This window comes from Patella vulgata, chromosome 8 (assembly GCF_932274485.2).
Source record: "Patella vulgata chromosome 8, xgPatVulg1.2, whole genome shotgun sequence".
Lineage (NCBI taxonomy): Eukaryota > Metazoa > Mollusca > Gastropoda > Patellidae > Patella > Patella vulgata.
In genome coordinates this window covers 9,738,901-9,755,339 of record NC_065886.2, presented here as the reverse complement: position 1 = coordinate 9,755,339, position 16,439 = coordinate 9,738,901, and the positions used below count along the sequence as shown (strand labels likewise).

At 37.7% G+C, this 16,439-nt stretch overlaps 1 long non-coding RNA gene across 1 annotated transcript; it reads right to left on the bottom strand.

The window, feature by feature from the left end:
- Window positions 1-552: 552 nt before the first annotated feature.
- Window positions 553-6,375, bottom strand: LOC130010407 (uncharacterized). Its single transcript, XR_007684084.2, has 7 exons — window positions 6,150-6,375; window positions 5,571-5,663; window positions 4,665-4,772; window positions 4,095-4,202; window positions 3,626-3,875; window positions 2,067-2,194; window positions 553-1,242 (listed from the first exon to the last, which is right to left on the bottom strand). It is a non-coding gene; the product is annotated as an uncharacterized LOC130010407 (long non-coding RNA).
- Between the last annotated feature and the right edge of the window lie 10,064 nt (window positions 6,376-16,439).

Sequence of the window (16,439 nt, the reverse complement as noted above, 5' to 3'; positions counted from 1 at the left end):
TTTCATTAAATATTGCTAAATTTCATTAATCAGCTTCAATACGGAATGCTAAAATGGTACAAATATTTTTTTTTGCCGTGTGAACTATTCATTACAAGGCAAAACCTCCGCCAAAAGATGATTCTCGTTACTGCGGTTGAGCGGGATAGTGTTGAGTGACCATTTGGGTTGCCAAGGTGAGTGATCTGTCAACAAGGTCCCCGTTGATGAAGCTTTTTTCTTATTCGTGGGGGTTGGATGGCCGAATGGTTAGCACGTGCGCGCTGTATCATAAGGTCTATCATTGTGTCAACTGGTGTGGTTTCGATTCCACAGCTGTACGTTGGTCTTCTCCGGGTCCTCTGGTTTCCTCCCACTTCTAAAGACCCCTACGCGCAAGCGAAGTATTGAAATAAAATTGAACCATGTGTTAATCCCGAAAAGACCTAGTTTGTGTCGAGTGCACGTTAAACCCCATTCCTCTCTTTATCTCTTTTCTCATTCGATAACTACCAACAATATGTTCTGGTGGTCCACACTTTGCAGACTCCAATTGTAAACAATGACACGATGACCAATTCAGATAATTTATTCAAGAAACCCCGAGAGAATAGATACACATCTATATCAAAAAAATAAGATAAAATACAGCAAACCATACTGAATAATTTATATAGACAACAGTTTAAATTAAATCATGCTCGGTCTTTCATTTGGCACTTGCACAGTAGACGTTATCAAGTACGAGGTAGACTATGCTTTCATGTACACCTGATACTACCTGAGAGTGTTTGCACCTGGCGACTCCTGTTGATGTGATTATTTTGTATTTTAACTTCTAGACCGGATCATCAGATTCTACATCATTTTGATCAATTAAGATAATTTTAATACATCTTCCAATCCCGATTTCTTCTTCCAAATAAATTAAATAATTCTTTGATAAATTTAATCTAATAATTCACACACCCATATAAGGACAATTTAACAAACACAGTTAACCATACATCGAATTAAACCAATCCCATTTTCAAAAAAAAAAAAAAAAAATTAATCAATAAAAGATGATAAATTGGAAAAAAGTGAATCTAATAATTTACACACCCACACACATAAATAATTGACCCATTTAGTTAAAATTAAACCAATCAAAATGAAATTAGGGTAATATAGAAAGGAGAAAAGAAGAAAAAAAAACTGGCACCTAACAACAAACGAAATTGATGGATACAATGTTTTATCAGTATTCTTTAGGCATTCAATCTAAAAATAGAAGAAAAATTTACACCATTTGATAAACTGGTATATTAAAATCTAGCCCGTGAAGATGTATTATTTTCTGTTATCATGTTTAGTTTCTGTGGACTCCAGGATCTTTTGTCCCAGTTCAATTTATTCTAATTAGGTCATTTACAGTAAAGAAATGAAATGAAACTGGGTCCTACTTTTCTGCACCGAATGGGCTAATGAAGACGGGCATACCGATATAGTGTGCTATGAGAACTATTTTGCGCTACAGCCCAATTTTAAATCGAACTGTCCATGGATCTTTTACGTGCAATCATGTGTGCACACACGACCGTGGATTTTCGTGTCATCCGACCGACTAGACACTGCCCTTGGCAAGCCCTCCGTCCTGCAACACTGACACGGGGAAATCATGCCGGACAATCCCGAGGAACATTATCAGTTAACACCGGGAGGGTGGGAGTGGGGGGGGGGAGTAGACGCCCTGGTTAACGAGCCGGCGTCTCACTCACTGAGACTAAGACAATACCTATAAGCCAATGACAATAAAATGGAAATGCATATATTCAAAGAAAGTTAATCCAATTTGTAGCTAATTGAAATGGTCGTGGATGCCAATTGTATGAAATTGGTGCTGGTGAAGGAGAGCGATATAATGTTGCGTTTAAAATTGATGCCAACTGTTAGTTCAAAAGTCTAGAGTGAAACCAATAATCCTACATCGTTACCGTTTAGCGTAAACCATATATTTTATGACTCTTAATAGTTTACTTGTTTCAGTTAGAAATTTTTAAAGAAGTACAAGTTGACACTCGCGGTCTTTTTGTGAGTGAACTTACCAAGGTACGTATACGTTAACTTGAAACCTGTGCATCCGGCACCGTTACCGTTTGTAACAAGTCGTATATAGATCGCTATCACGTCAGATGATAATTCAATCGTTCCAGGAGACCTCCCGCCACAAAATCTGAAATAAGACATATTGCTGGTACTTGTATTATATCCCTGCTATTCAGTACCGGATTTAAATAAAGAGATGTCATAGACTATTCCTCCAAATGACCCACCTTGACGACGAGAGGAGGATGGAAGTTAGTTTTAACCGCAAATAAGCAAAGCTGGGGATGATGACAGTGCGTGTAAGAAGAGCTTGCTTATAACAGTGTCAAAAAATATTATACATCCTAAGGCTTTTTACTAGACTTCAGCCTGCCAAGTCAAAACGTTAATCCGGCACTGCTGATTACATCCAAAAGGCAAATCCGGCACTGCTGATTACATCCAAAGGGCAAATCCGGCACTGCCGATTACATCCAAAGGGCAAATCTGGCACTGCTGATTACATCCAAAAAGCAACTCCGGCACTGCTGATTACACCCAAAACAATGCTGGGTTGGCGTGGAGCCGAATGCTTAAACACGTGTGCCGTAGTCGTGGAGTCGCATATTTTCATTGGATCCTCCTGTTTCCCCGCCCCTCCCAGCTAAATATCCCGACGCACAAGCACATTATTGAATTAAATTTTAACCATATTATATAATTCCCAAACTGAACTAGTTTGTACCGAGTGATTGCTTATTGCTGTTCGATATTGAATTGGTCATGTTTGTCCCGTGTGATTCATCGCACCAATTAATTCAGGCGATACGTTTCAAGTCAGTAGCTTGAAGCGTATATATGGTATTAGTGTCAGTGGCCTGTGGCACGAAGTAACAGTATATTGTCGCATACATAATATATTATGTCAACGCTTGGGCGATATAATATATTATGTCAACGCTTGAAACTAGGATGGAGGTGACTAGGCATGAACTTGCAACGATAGATTTAATTGGCGCTTTGATAACCAATGAATGCTTTGGAGACATATTTTGGCGGTATTTTCCATCATGGAATCGGTAAGTTTCGATTGTTTTTTTCTTTTCTGTTTTTTCTCTCTTTTCTGTGTCCTAACCCTAACCCTAACCCTAATCCGAAAGAAAAGTGCCCTTTTTTGAAATTCTGACATCACAGGTGCCCTTTTTCTGATAAGGATGCCCTCTTTTATTTACAGGGACACTTTCTATTGTTAAGGGGGTGGACCGGTCCCCATGGTCCAACCCCTGGATCCGCTGTGATGACGCGTACATTCCACTGAGTCTACAGGTCTAATATGCTAACACGCTTGGAGCGTCAACACAATATATTATGTCGCCCAAGCGTTGACATAATATATTATGTATGCGACAATATACTGTTACTTCGTGCCACAAGCCACTGACACTAATACCATATATACGCTTCAAGCTACTGACTTGAAACGTGCAGGGTGATTAATTCATGGTTATAACGAGACCCACCAAAGTACAATAATAATACATACATACATACATACATACATACATACGAACTAACTCACGTAGACTGGCTAATAGACGTTGGATAATAAAAAACTGTTATTTCATGATTATCGTTACAGCCGCCAGAACCGAGTGGGGTACATTGTGGACGACCAGATGTTATATTTTGGTAGTCTATTCCGAAATTATCATCGTACACAACACGGATCTGTTTACCATTACATCCCGGAATAGTCCAATTGGTAGAAGACGGGCTATCGTCTGGGTAATTATTAGGGTAGTTAGGTGATGTTATAATATTGTCTATAACTAAAACAAAGAGATTACTATGTTATGTATGAATATAACACCTTGATAAGATATCGTAGCGATATAAGTATCCAGTGTACTTTCAAATTAACAAAATTATTTGTTCACGTGGGATGGATCTTATACATTTATTAAATTAATGAATTATTTGTACACATGGGGTGGCGCTAATAAATTTATTAAATTAACGAATTCTGTTATACATGCTGATCTACTAACCTTCACACGTTCTTCCGGTGATGCGACCCAAACAATCACACTTGAACCCACCTTGAATACGCATACAACGTCCACAATTCTGGCATGGATTCGGCTCACACGCATCAGCTATCAATAAATAATGTTTTGTATTTCCAGGGCTGGCATGTTTGGTTGTACACTCCTGTTTGCAGGGCCGAACTTACAATAGTCATTTTAAGGTCAAAGTACGGGGCATCCGCCCCGTTCTGAAAATGTTCCCCCTGCCCCCCCCCCCCCCCAACCCTTAGTGAAGCTAAAATCTTCAAAGTGCGGAGGCATGATTGGTAGGTTCTTTCTCGAGTAGCGAGATCTTCTCTCTCAAAATAGCTCAGAATGGTCATTTAGACGGGTTAAGTTTTGACGACCGTTTGTCTATAGACGACCTACAAATCTAAGAATATACATCCATTTCTATGGAGTTTTACAACTCAATACCTCAAATCAAATCTGATCGTTTCGTTTGTGTTTATACAGCCGCCCTTTGATCAAACCGACACTTTGCCTACCACAACACATATATTACAGTAATATTTGAAATATTTAGCTTACTCTCACAATAAGTTCCTATAAATCCATCCTCACATTTACAGGACACTCCACCAGCCTCAGGTACACAAGTTCCATTATTTTTGCAAGGTTCAGCGGCACACAGATCAACTAAAAGTATATCAATGTAATCCTAACTGTTTTATTGTCGAATAACGTGCTGGCTCGTTATTCGCGAATCTCAAATAATGAGGCAGCACGTTATTCGGGATTAGGTTACAACGCAGGTGAGTGCGACAGAGGACTGCCCGGTGAAGGCCAACAAACCAGTCAACGTCTTACTTGGGTGGCAAATGTCTCCAAGATTGTCAACTACCCAACGTTCAATCACCCCTACAGTAAGAGGTAGCAAGAAAATTGCCGGGTGCATGATAGGTTGATATGTTCTACTGGCGAATAACGAATTGGTACGATATTCGTTATTCGAATCTTGAACAACTTGCTGGCTCGTTATTCGCGAATCCCGAATTGGTACATTATTCGCGATTCGACAAAAACGAAGATGAGTGCAATAGAGCACTGCCTCGTGCACGTCATCAAACCAGTCAACACCCTAAAACGGTCGTCTCCTTGCTAGTCGACCACCAACCGTTCACTTACCCCTACGTTCGGAGGCCGTTAGGAAATGGTCGGATACAAGATAAGCCGGTCTGTTTTACTACTAGCTCGTTATTTGGGATACTATCTTTTACCTGCAAGCACGTAAAGGGTAATTGTCAAATGTGTAGACAACGTGAAGTTGGCATGTTATTCGGGATTCACATGCGTTATTATTGAACACCAATAACGTAAATCTAAATACAAATAAATAATTAAAACAGAAAATTCAAAATGTCATCAGACCATCACTTAACGTAGGACGAACTTTAGCAAAAATGGGGAAAAGACAAATATTGCTATTAATCTTACCACCACAATCTGCTCCTGAAAAGCCACGGGGACAATTACAAATACCATTGACACATACTCCATTGTTGAGACATTCAACATCATCACAGGTGTCTAGACAAAATGTTAATGATAATATAATTAACAAAATAAATGTTAAGTAAAAAGTAATAGACACATGAGTTGTGCTGATTAAACCTGGGTATATGGCAATAAGAAAAAGAAGCGGAAACTTATGGCACCTCGATTTTCGAAATGGCAATTTTCCAACATAACGATCACAAACATTTCTTTCTTTACCCTTTGAAACCCGTCAAAAATCATGCTTTGTGCAGAGTTGAATCTTAGAGAAATATGTCTGTAAATTTAAAAATGGTTTGTATAAGGCAATTACCTGAACTATTTAACTATCAAATTAAAGGAGTATGTGAAAACTCTCTCCCAGAAAAATATAATTATTTTGAATAATTTCATATTGAAAATAACCCATTCCTCCCCAAATAAGAGCAAATTATACCTGGTAAAACAAATAATTTTACCTAGGCATCTTGTGTTACAATTAAAACTCCCGAGATTTACGTACTGCGTATAATTAATTACCTTTACAACAGTGGCATAGGCCCGCTCTTTTAATTCTGTCACAGCTCATCCTTTCAAGGTTAAAGGCTGGCCTTCTCCTCGAATACCTTCTTTTGTGTGAATGACCAGTAGAAACGGTTGCAACAAAGGCAGCAACAAGAACAGCAACTAACAAACCACGCATAATGATTTTAACGCGAAGCTAAGCGTATGTGACGAATTCTGGTTGAGTTATGATGCTCGTTATGAGTATGCGTTTTTTTAAAGGCCGTGAAATGGCAACAGCCGTTGTTTATGTGTCCTCAGTTATCTGGATATAGATCGTCAGCAACGTAAGTATGGGCGTAACTTTAATAGTTTGGATAAAATACGGAAGTAAGGAAAGTTTTGTGTGAAATAACGCAAAAAGTAACGCAAAACCCGAATATTTGCGAAATCAGCCATTAGGAGCTAGACCCTTTGTCCCTTCCTCTCCGGAATCTTTGGTTTGAAATGTTGGGGTCATAAGAATATGACATCTGTTATTATTTAGCACACAATGGCCTTCAGTACCGTGGTTTGCCCGCCTTTCTTCACTGTTCGGGCTAAACGTCAGCTTCCACCTAAGGTGATGTCGCAGACAAGTGTTTCTTGGAAAACTTGCGAGAGGAGGCAAGTAAGGTGCTCGTCTTGCATAGGTTGGAGACGGGTAAGCGACTAAGGGACCTAATCAATTCCATTTCATAAGATAAAAGCACAAATACCTTTTCGGTAGCAGCGTCCTCGTTATCCGTTATTTTCCGAAAATCTTGTTAAATATATTTTTTGTGTGAAGCATTGGGACTGCGAGGAGAATAGCCATATTGGTTTTCAAATGTGTTGTGGAGCATTGGAATCATGGATTGGGACTTTCTTGTATAAAAATGTGTGCGAAAAAGCTTGTGAACACCATATAGTTTTTCCTTTTAAATAAGCTGCAGTTGGGACATAACTGCTATGTGGGCGTGTTTTTACGTTTTGTGTGGCTATCGTTTAACTACTGTAACTTCGCAGGAAACTCCAGGGGCAGAGGGGTTACATTTCAGATGTCCATCAACAGCGGTAAAAGCTGATGTAATAAATTGCCAAAGATAACATTAATAGAAATACCCAATAATTTTAATACTTTATTCCCTTTTGATTTTTATAATATTTAATTGTATATCCATTTGATATACAGGTTGTAGATGTATAACTAGTTATATTATAACTCTATGATATGCATACTAGGTTTGGCTGAAAAGTTCTAAATCTGAAAAGGGTAGATCAATTGTGTTAAACAAACTTTGACCACCCACAAGTCCAATCATTGAATGCATCATAGACATAAGAACTGAAACTGCAGGGTTATTATTGTCTTTGTACTTAGACGATCTTGTGAACCTACCCATTGAAATCACCAGAAATTGGTAAAACTGGCTATAGGGCAGTCTTCAAGTACCAGCAACTGAGACGACTTATCCCCAACACAGATACATGCCGACATAGTCTCCACTTTAGGTGGTGATGCCCCTTCCTTAATTATCCACAGTAAGGAAGTTGGCTGCGGAATTTAAGCGTGGCAAAGAGAGCCTTGGCGATGACGGTGCATGAAATGGTGATGGCTGATCGACGATTCCCCGCTCGGTATAGTGCCAGTGTTGTGGACATCTCTCATGAGAGGCTTGAGAACATTATCGCCAACGAGTTAGGGGATGGCAACAGTTTATGCAACATAGATGCCAAAGCTCTTGATTGCGGATCAGAAACTTGTCACGTCAGATTCCCGGCGTTCCGTGACAATCTGCGCCGTTTTGATGCAGATCCTGATGATTTTTTGTCAACATTGGTAACCATGGATGAGACCCGTTTCCAAACATGATGACGTCCTTTAAGCTGTGAACGACATTTGTTTATAGTGGCCGAGGAAAATGTCTTCTTGACCGAACCCCAGGCCTTGCAACATCGTTGACAAAACTGTGTACTCATGATCAATCTAAATCCAAAAGAATTAGAGGTTAAAAAAGCAATGCCCGGTGAATCAGATGTTGATTTAGACAAACAAAGCAGTAAACATAACACGGAAGTAAAGGTAATATTTATTTTATACGTTAAAGTACACGGTATACTATGTCACTTCACACATTTTTTTTATCCAAATAAAGCAATAATCACGCAAGTAAAAGTATGATTTATTTCAATAATGAAATGTTAACTCAAAGTAAACAACATCTGTCACCTCGCAAATTTTATACTTTTAAAGCAGTGTATCAAGCACACTAAATTGTTATTATCGATGCTGAAAAAATATTTTACAATATTTCAGGGGCGGATCCAGGGAGCGGGGGGGGGGGTCCAAACCCTACCCTGCTCAGCTTTAAAAAAAATTGAATGCCTTGCATCAATGAAATTTAATCACAATGGTGATCCCATATCATTATAATAATTGATGCCAAACGGGGTGTTAGATTTCTCTCTTTAAAAAGCTCAATGTGTATGTATGCCTACGTAATTTAGAGACGATGATGACATCATGCATTGTCATCTGTCAGATTTTCTTAACAAGAGCCTAGCTGCCCCCTCCTGCAAAGATTCCTGGATCCGCCCCCTGCATTTGTTGGTATTTCAACCAATATTCTACGGTTTTATCAACATGTTGAGGCTTCCGTTGAAACTATAATGAGGCTTCCTTATACAATTATAATCTATTTTAAAACACTGAAATATTTATCTTTTATTGCTTCTGTTAATACCAACATTTCAAGTTTTACAAAAAATGTTATTATTTATAAAAGTTTTAGTACGTGGGGGGGGGGGGGGGAGTTTTACATATGGCTGTTTCCACGGTGATTTTCATATGAGTCGTTCTGGTATAAACAGTAATTTCTTGTCTGCGATATCAGTTAGGTGGAAGCAGACGTCAAGCAAAGCTATTTCACACACACACAGCGTTGTTATTTAATATACGGGCTCAATCAGGTATCACCAAACTACGTTACTTAACACCTATATAGGTCAACGTTTTCAAGCATTCTGATCAATCAACATTGACAAAAGATGACAATATTTCAAACTAGTGAACGAATATTTCCCATACACAACGTTAGTAATTAATTAATGGTCTAATCAGGTATCACAAACCGCAGTTGTTACTTTTAAGTAACAACTGCGGTAACACCTATATGAACTATTTAAATGTTCACATCACATCCCAAGGGCTAGTTTCTTCTGCTGTATTAACGTTATTGTTTTTTTTGTTGTTTTTTTTTAAAATATACTCTTCAAAGTAGGGGATATTGAAATGCAAATACCTATGCAGGTTGTGGTATGATAAATAGTCATGGACTCTTGACATGCTTTGAGAGTATGTTCATAGATGAAGAAATTATTGCCCAACAGAACCACGGAGCTGCATGTGCGACACGCAATAGCGCCATGCACATGTGAGGGGTTCATTTTCAAATTTGACATTTCAAGGAAGGGTTGATGAAAACTGCCGCTTGCTGGTTTATCCTAGCCATGTTTGCTTTCCTATCGGTTCTTGCATAAGATTTACTGTTTAGCGTATCTCTGCTTTGCTTTAGTGTGTCACATTTAATTTGATCGGAAGACTTGTTCGCCGACGTCAACGTCAACCGACAACACCGCAAGAATTGACCGTAGCACTGCAAGAGGAGTGGGTCAGATTAGTTCATTGGAAGCATACCACGACGAAATGCTGAATGTCTGAGGATTGGTGGAGCAATTACTCATTATTGAGACAAAAATCCAAAACATTGATTTTCACTTTTGACAGTGTATCTCTTTGCGATTGAAATGGGACCGTCAGATAAGCCGGGACCGTCATATGAATTGTTTATGTTCATGTGTAGGCAATTGGCCTGTTATTAACATACACCGGTTATATCTGATAAAAACAGCAGTGCATATCCGCAATGTTGTATTGTTTCTGAATATCCCCTACTTTTTTAAAAGTATATATTCAAAAAGAATATGTCTTTTACAAATTTGAATATAACCTCAAATAAATGATTATTTTGATACACACAGTCATACACGATGCTAAGATGGGTATTAATGGTTTGTATATGAAAAATAAATTATAAAAGTGAAGAATATTAAGGTACATCTTAAACAACACCTTTAGTTACTGCTTCAGAGAAGATCATTTGATAATTTAGGCGATCAGCCCTGAACACTGTTTTTGCTTTGTTATCATACTTGAATGAATGGGATGGAGCTGAGTGTACTTAATTAGGGGATTGGATTGGAGGTTTATAGCTACCACCTTATGCAGAGTTAATGTATGGTGCATTTATGGTCTTATAACGCTCTATTCGTACATATAGTAATTAAATGCTAAGGGTATTTCACCAATATGTTAGTCCCAAAATATCTTCTCTCTCATCCCATCTCTATTGTCCTCCATCTCTCCTCTCTTTCACCCACCCCCCTTTTAAGTGTTAGGTGAACTTCAGACTCCCCTCGCTCTTTTATTATGTCTATTTCTCCCCCCCCCCTCCTCCTTCCTAACTGTTCCTCTTTTTTCCTCTTGATTCTATCTTCTCTTTATCTATTTTCATATGTCTATCTCTCTACACACACCCCCCACCCAACCACGCCGTTCTCCCTTCATCCCAGATAAACTACTTTTAAAGCCAAAACTGTTCAACGGGTTTTCAAGCCCCTGTGTAATGGAATAAGCTAACTTGAAGTTTAATAGTAAGTGTAGGGGGACTGCACCACACATAATTTACACAAAAACAAATATATGGATAAGACATAATACGCAGAAATCACAAACAAACGCACAATTCAAGTAAAGTGAATGGATCCGGGGGCTAGCCGAAAGCATCCACTGCGCTGTGTAGTCCCGGGCCTGTAGTGACACAAGACTTCACTCAAATTTGAAAACAATCAGGAATAAAACCCCGAGATACCATTGTGTAATGCCAAAACAATTGAAACAATTAGTCTTTAACGGACTCAATGTATAGAACATCTAATATGTTACATAATCACCATGTAAAGTGTCCGTGGACACTTGGTGTGAAAAGGTGCTTTCATTCTCTTTGATTGTGTTTACGTCCACGTTGAATCATACTGGTGAAATTGTCCATCGGACCTGGATGAGCTAAGCCTAATGCAATCAATATTGCTACATAAACTTATTGATTATTTGAAAATATCAAACTGAACTTAATATAAAGTTTTACATGTATTTTGTTAAATTAACACAACAATATGTTACCAACCCATGTACTTTGATTGTGTATACGTCCACGTTGAATCATACTGGTGAAATTTTCCATACAGAATTTCAATTATTATTTCAGAATTTAATGTTCTTTTATATTTCAAGATAGAAAGATATTACCTACTTTAAAACTAACAGTGACTTCTTTCACAACAAACGTTTTTCTAAAATTAATTAAGTTCCGTATTGTGGATAAAATATCTCAGATCATATTCCTGTAATATTACGAAATGACACGACAACTCTCTCTATAATGGAATAGGTCCTCTACAGTACCTTCAAACCCATTCCCGATTTTCGTCCGCTGCTAAAGATCTCTTCGCGCAAGTAAATTATTGATATAAAATTGTTACGAATTGATCTAGCTAGGATGTATCGAATTAAAGGAGCTAAATCGCAAATTTTTTGGGCCTAGAAATTGGCACAAATGGGTCGCAACACATATAATAAAGTAATATGAATTTATATAAACTGTGTTACATTCAATCGTTTCTGCTTTACTGTGAATTGTCATCAGTTATGTTCGGCGAAATACGCCAGAAGTCTCAACCGAAAGACAGTTTCTAGCGTCTGGTTATTCCAGTCAACACCGATAGTATATATTGCGCATGCTCTCCAAATAAGAATATGGCATCACCGTTTGACATGACTTGTGGAATATGTCTAGCCTCATTCTTTGAGCACCTAGTTACAAATGGCGCTGAAACGCATCAGAAGCCCATCTTTTCCAGGTAAGACCACAACACCAATGCTGATTTAAATTGCAAAAAAAAATCGTGTTTTCAGTGTCGAAGATTTTGGATGATACTGAGTTACGGACTTAGCTACTTTAAATCTCATCTGTCTTCTCTCTTCCTCTCTATCAGCATTTATCTTATTTTCCCTTTTCTATACCCCCCCCCCCCCCCACCTCTTCATCCCCTGCTTCTCATACACTTTCGACTTTTCAGACCCCAGGTTTGGAAACACTGCTCTAAAAAATGAGTTTTTCTAGTATACTTTCTTCAAATGGACCTCTTTTGATATTTATGATCACATTTTTCGTAATTAGTCACAACATATTTTCAGGTCGTACATGTGTCAAGTGTACATCCATAAACAGTACAATATAACAACCACATGTTCAGTTCTTTCATATCACACAAACATATATACAACAGTATGACTGAATGGCCGGGAACCAAATATGTGATTATGAAAGTTAAACGCAATCGTAATTATTTTGGATTTTGCAAAAAAAAAAAAAAAATCAATACTACAATAAAGATTATTAAATATACTTTAGGCTATTGTGCTCATTGTTATATTTAAACACTGAAGGCAATGGCGGCCTATAAAAGAACTAGCCGGATCCTATTGGCTTATATTGAGTATGAAGTCTTGTCCGTGTATTTGTTTTTTTTGGTGTAAAACTTGTGTGGTGCAGTCCCCCTGCACTTAATATTGAGTAATTAATGCAACGTCTTATCTAGTTTATAGTCCTAAAGTATTTTCACATTCCATGTCCGACAAAATTGATCATCATGCAACTATTGATTGGTAGATCGTCACCACACTTAGATGCATACAACACCACCCTGGTTTAGACAACTTTGCAATTGACATAGTTTTATTATTATTATATTATTAATGTTAATGTTTATAGGTAGACTGATTTGAAAGACATCGAGACACTTAAACAATAGTGGAACATGATGATCATGCGGCCACGACAGTAAGGCTATCAACAGAAAAGTTTTATGTCTTGTCACTCCTCGTATAGTTTATGTGAAAGGCTGCTAGAAAACTACAAATCTGAAGATCTTTGTTTATAAAATTCAATAAATATTCCATTCATCCATTTTTGGATTTGGGAAAAGTAATTATCTTTTCCCCATAAAAAAAACAGATTGCCGTATTATTTAACTATCGCCTTTCGCCTTGTGATGGTACAGGCGGGTTTTAATAATCAAAACAAACAGCATGGAATCAAAGAACGGCTTTATCCGCCATGAAAAAACATTTCATTATAACCATTCCACTGATTTTGTTCTCTCATTTAAGAATAATTTAATGTATCAAGAAAGTGAGGTATAAACAAACCTTCACAATACCGCTAATAATTATCTTGAAAGAAAAACTACATTTATTAAACGAGGCATTTTTCATTTTTACCCAGCCTCGTTCTGGACAAAATACCTCCGAAAACATGGCGATTTAAAAAAAAATACGTTTTGGAACTTCAGACAAACGTGGTATTTTTTTACCACGTTACAACGTGGCAAAAATATGGCAAAAATTTTAACCCTGTTTAGCCACGTTTGGACAAAAATGCCCAACGAGGCATTCTGAGGTTTATAGTGTTGACAAATCATTTTGTCCTTTTTGATTTAAAGGAGCTAAGTCTGTAACTCAATATTTTCTATAGTATTCGAAGTTAAAAACACGAAGAAGAATGCAATATTGGTCAATTGCACTAAATATTAATGTTGTTATCTTGTCGTGCAACTATAGGATCCTACTATCCAATATTTAAGACACAGTTAACCTTTTATAATCAGTGCACATGTTGTCTACCCTATGGTTTCTGGTGCCATTTTGTAATGAACAAATAAAAACATACTCTACAACACAATGTGGAAGTAACTAGAAAAGTCTGATTCACAAACGATAAAATAATAATCTAAAAAACGACAACGGTTCAATTTCAATTTGAACTGTTCACGTATTTCACCGAACATCATTGATTAGAAAATGAATATCAATCACTTTACATACATTCATATTACATTAATATGTGCTTTTAGAACCATTGTTGTCTATTTTAAGGTTTCAAAAAATAGAGCCATAAGCCCTTTAAGGTCGTTTCACTAAGTCGGCGCCGAGCCATGTTTAAGTTTCGCTGAAATCTATTTGTGTGAATCCAAGTTTTGAGGTTAACAACCGCCCCTCTCTTGATTTTGATTTTTGAAATGTTAAATACTCCATTTCAGTTTATATTAGCGTTGATAAAGCACTGGAAAATTGATTGTGGCACAGAGGCATAAGAATAATAATTGTCATGGATCTTTAGAGAAGTTGTTTGAAGTTTCTCAGGAAATTTAAATTCAAGATTCAATGGAGACTCAGACATTTTATAATGGGTTTCAACGAGTTCGGTAGAAGCTGGTACATTCCTCTAGGTAGGTCAATGCTTGGATTCAGATAACCAAATGAAATGAAATGAATTGGGGTTTAACGTCCTACTGTTCTGCTCCTAACCTGAGCTAATGAAGACGGGCATACGCCATACAGTGTGCTATGAGGGAAATTTTGCCCGGGCAGCGGCACTACGGCCTACTCTTATATCGAATTCCAACTGCCAAGGGATCTTTTACGTGCACGCCAATGTGTACACGGAACCTCGGTTTTTCGTCCCATCCGAACGACTAGACAGCTGTCCTTGTCAGGCCCTTCATCCTGCATCACTAACATGGGGAAACCACGCCGGAAAAAAATCTGAATGAACTTTCTCGGCCAATGCAGGGATCGAACAGCCGACCTCCAGGCTAGGGAGCTTAGTAATCTCTGCACGGTCGAGCGCGCCAAATTTCATAAAAGAAATCCGGACTTCGCTTGACACCCTTTCAACTATCTAGCTAATTGTTGAAAATGAATTTTATCCAAAAGTGCTCCAAATCTCAAATTGAAATTACAGTTTCTGTTTGCGGCATTTCTAATCACAGTCGTAATTTCAATTCCTTTCTCCAGATTTCTAGGTCGTGTTGAAAAAACCCCAACCAAATCTATAATAATTCTGAATCTGTTTACAAGATTTTGATATCAAGTGCAATAACGTCAGAAATAATTGATCAACTACCCTCTATAGTTCATGCTAATAACTAGTCAACAAACAAGGGGAGAGAGATGGGAAGTGAAATAAATGGGATTTAAAGTCCTACTGTTCTGCTCCGGCTGGGCTAATGAAGACGGCAGAGAGAGAGATGGGACAAAACATGCACCCTACACAAATGAGATCATTTCGAGACTTACATATGGTACAATTTGTATTTTAATAATTACGACACAGGGAAATGCCGTGATGTTGGACAGGCGGCCGTAATCGAAACCATGCTATTGGAGTCATGGTTATTAAGTAATAAACGTACATATATTGAACTGGTGAAACGAAAGTAGACTATCATTTGCCTTATTTTCAATTTGTTAAAGGGAAGATATTCGCATGAAATGTTTATTATAATAAGTCAATGTTTTACATGCCAGATAGAGAGTGGGGGGGGGGTAACGTCCTAGGTCATTTCAGGACTAGCATACCGTTTAATTTTTATTTATATATTTCATTGAGGGGTGAGGGGGGACGGGGAACCGAAGAAACCTCACGCGGCGTGACAGCAAAACCCTACTCCTTGGCACGTACAAAATGAGAATCAAAACCACACCACTTGACTTAATGACAAGCATAATGACCTAGTGTTAAGTGCAGGGGGACTGCACCACACATAATTATACAAAACAAAACTACGGACAGGAAACATTACGCAGAAATCACAAATAAACGTACATATCAGATTACATGGTGTGTATGATCTGAGTATTAACGCAGCACCTAGCGTGTATTGAAACTGGATGAAACAAAGTAGTGCAGCTTTGCGGTTGTGCTAATAATTTTAGATATTACTTTGTTTCACGGTAAATGATGAAAAGATAAAAGGTATGCCGACTGGTTTTAACATTTTAACGTACATTTCGTCCGTCTTGGGACTATTCATAAATAATGTCATTACATATAGATGGACACCATAGTATATTTATACATATTTACATAGTAACAGTGTGGTTTTAATAGGCTATAGTTACCATTGTCTATGGTTACATAGCACACAGGTAACGAGCAGAAATCATGTATACACGTGTGTTAATCTGTTGTATATGGGTACAATACAATTTAGAAACAATGAATGGAAGATAATAAAGGAATAGATTAAGAAAATTAATTAATGAAATGTATGGTCAATTGTTGCTTATTGACTCTTAAGTCGAGGAACGTTTTTTTTAATAAAATAGTTCTCCATTAATTT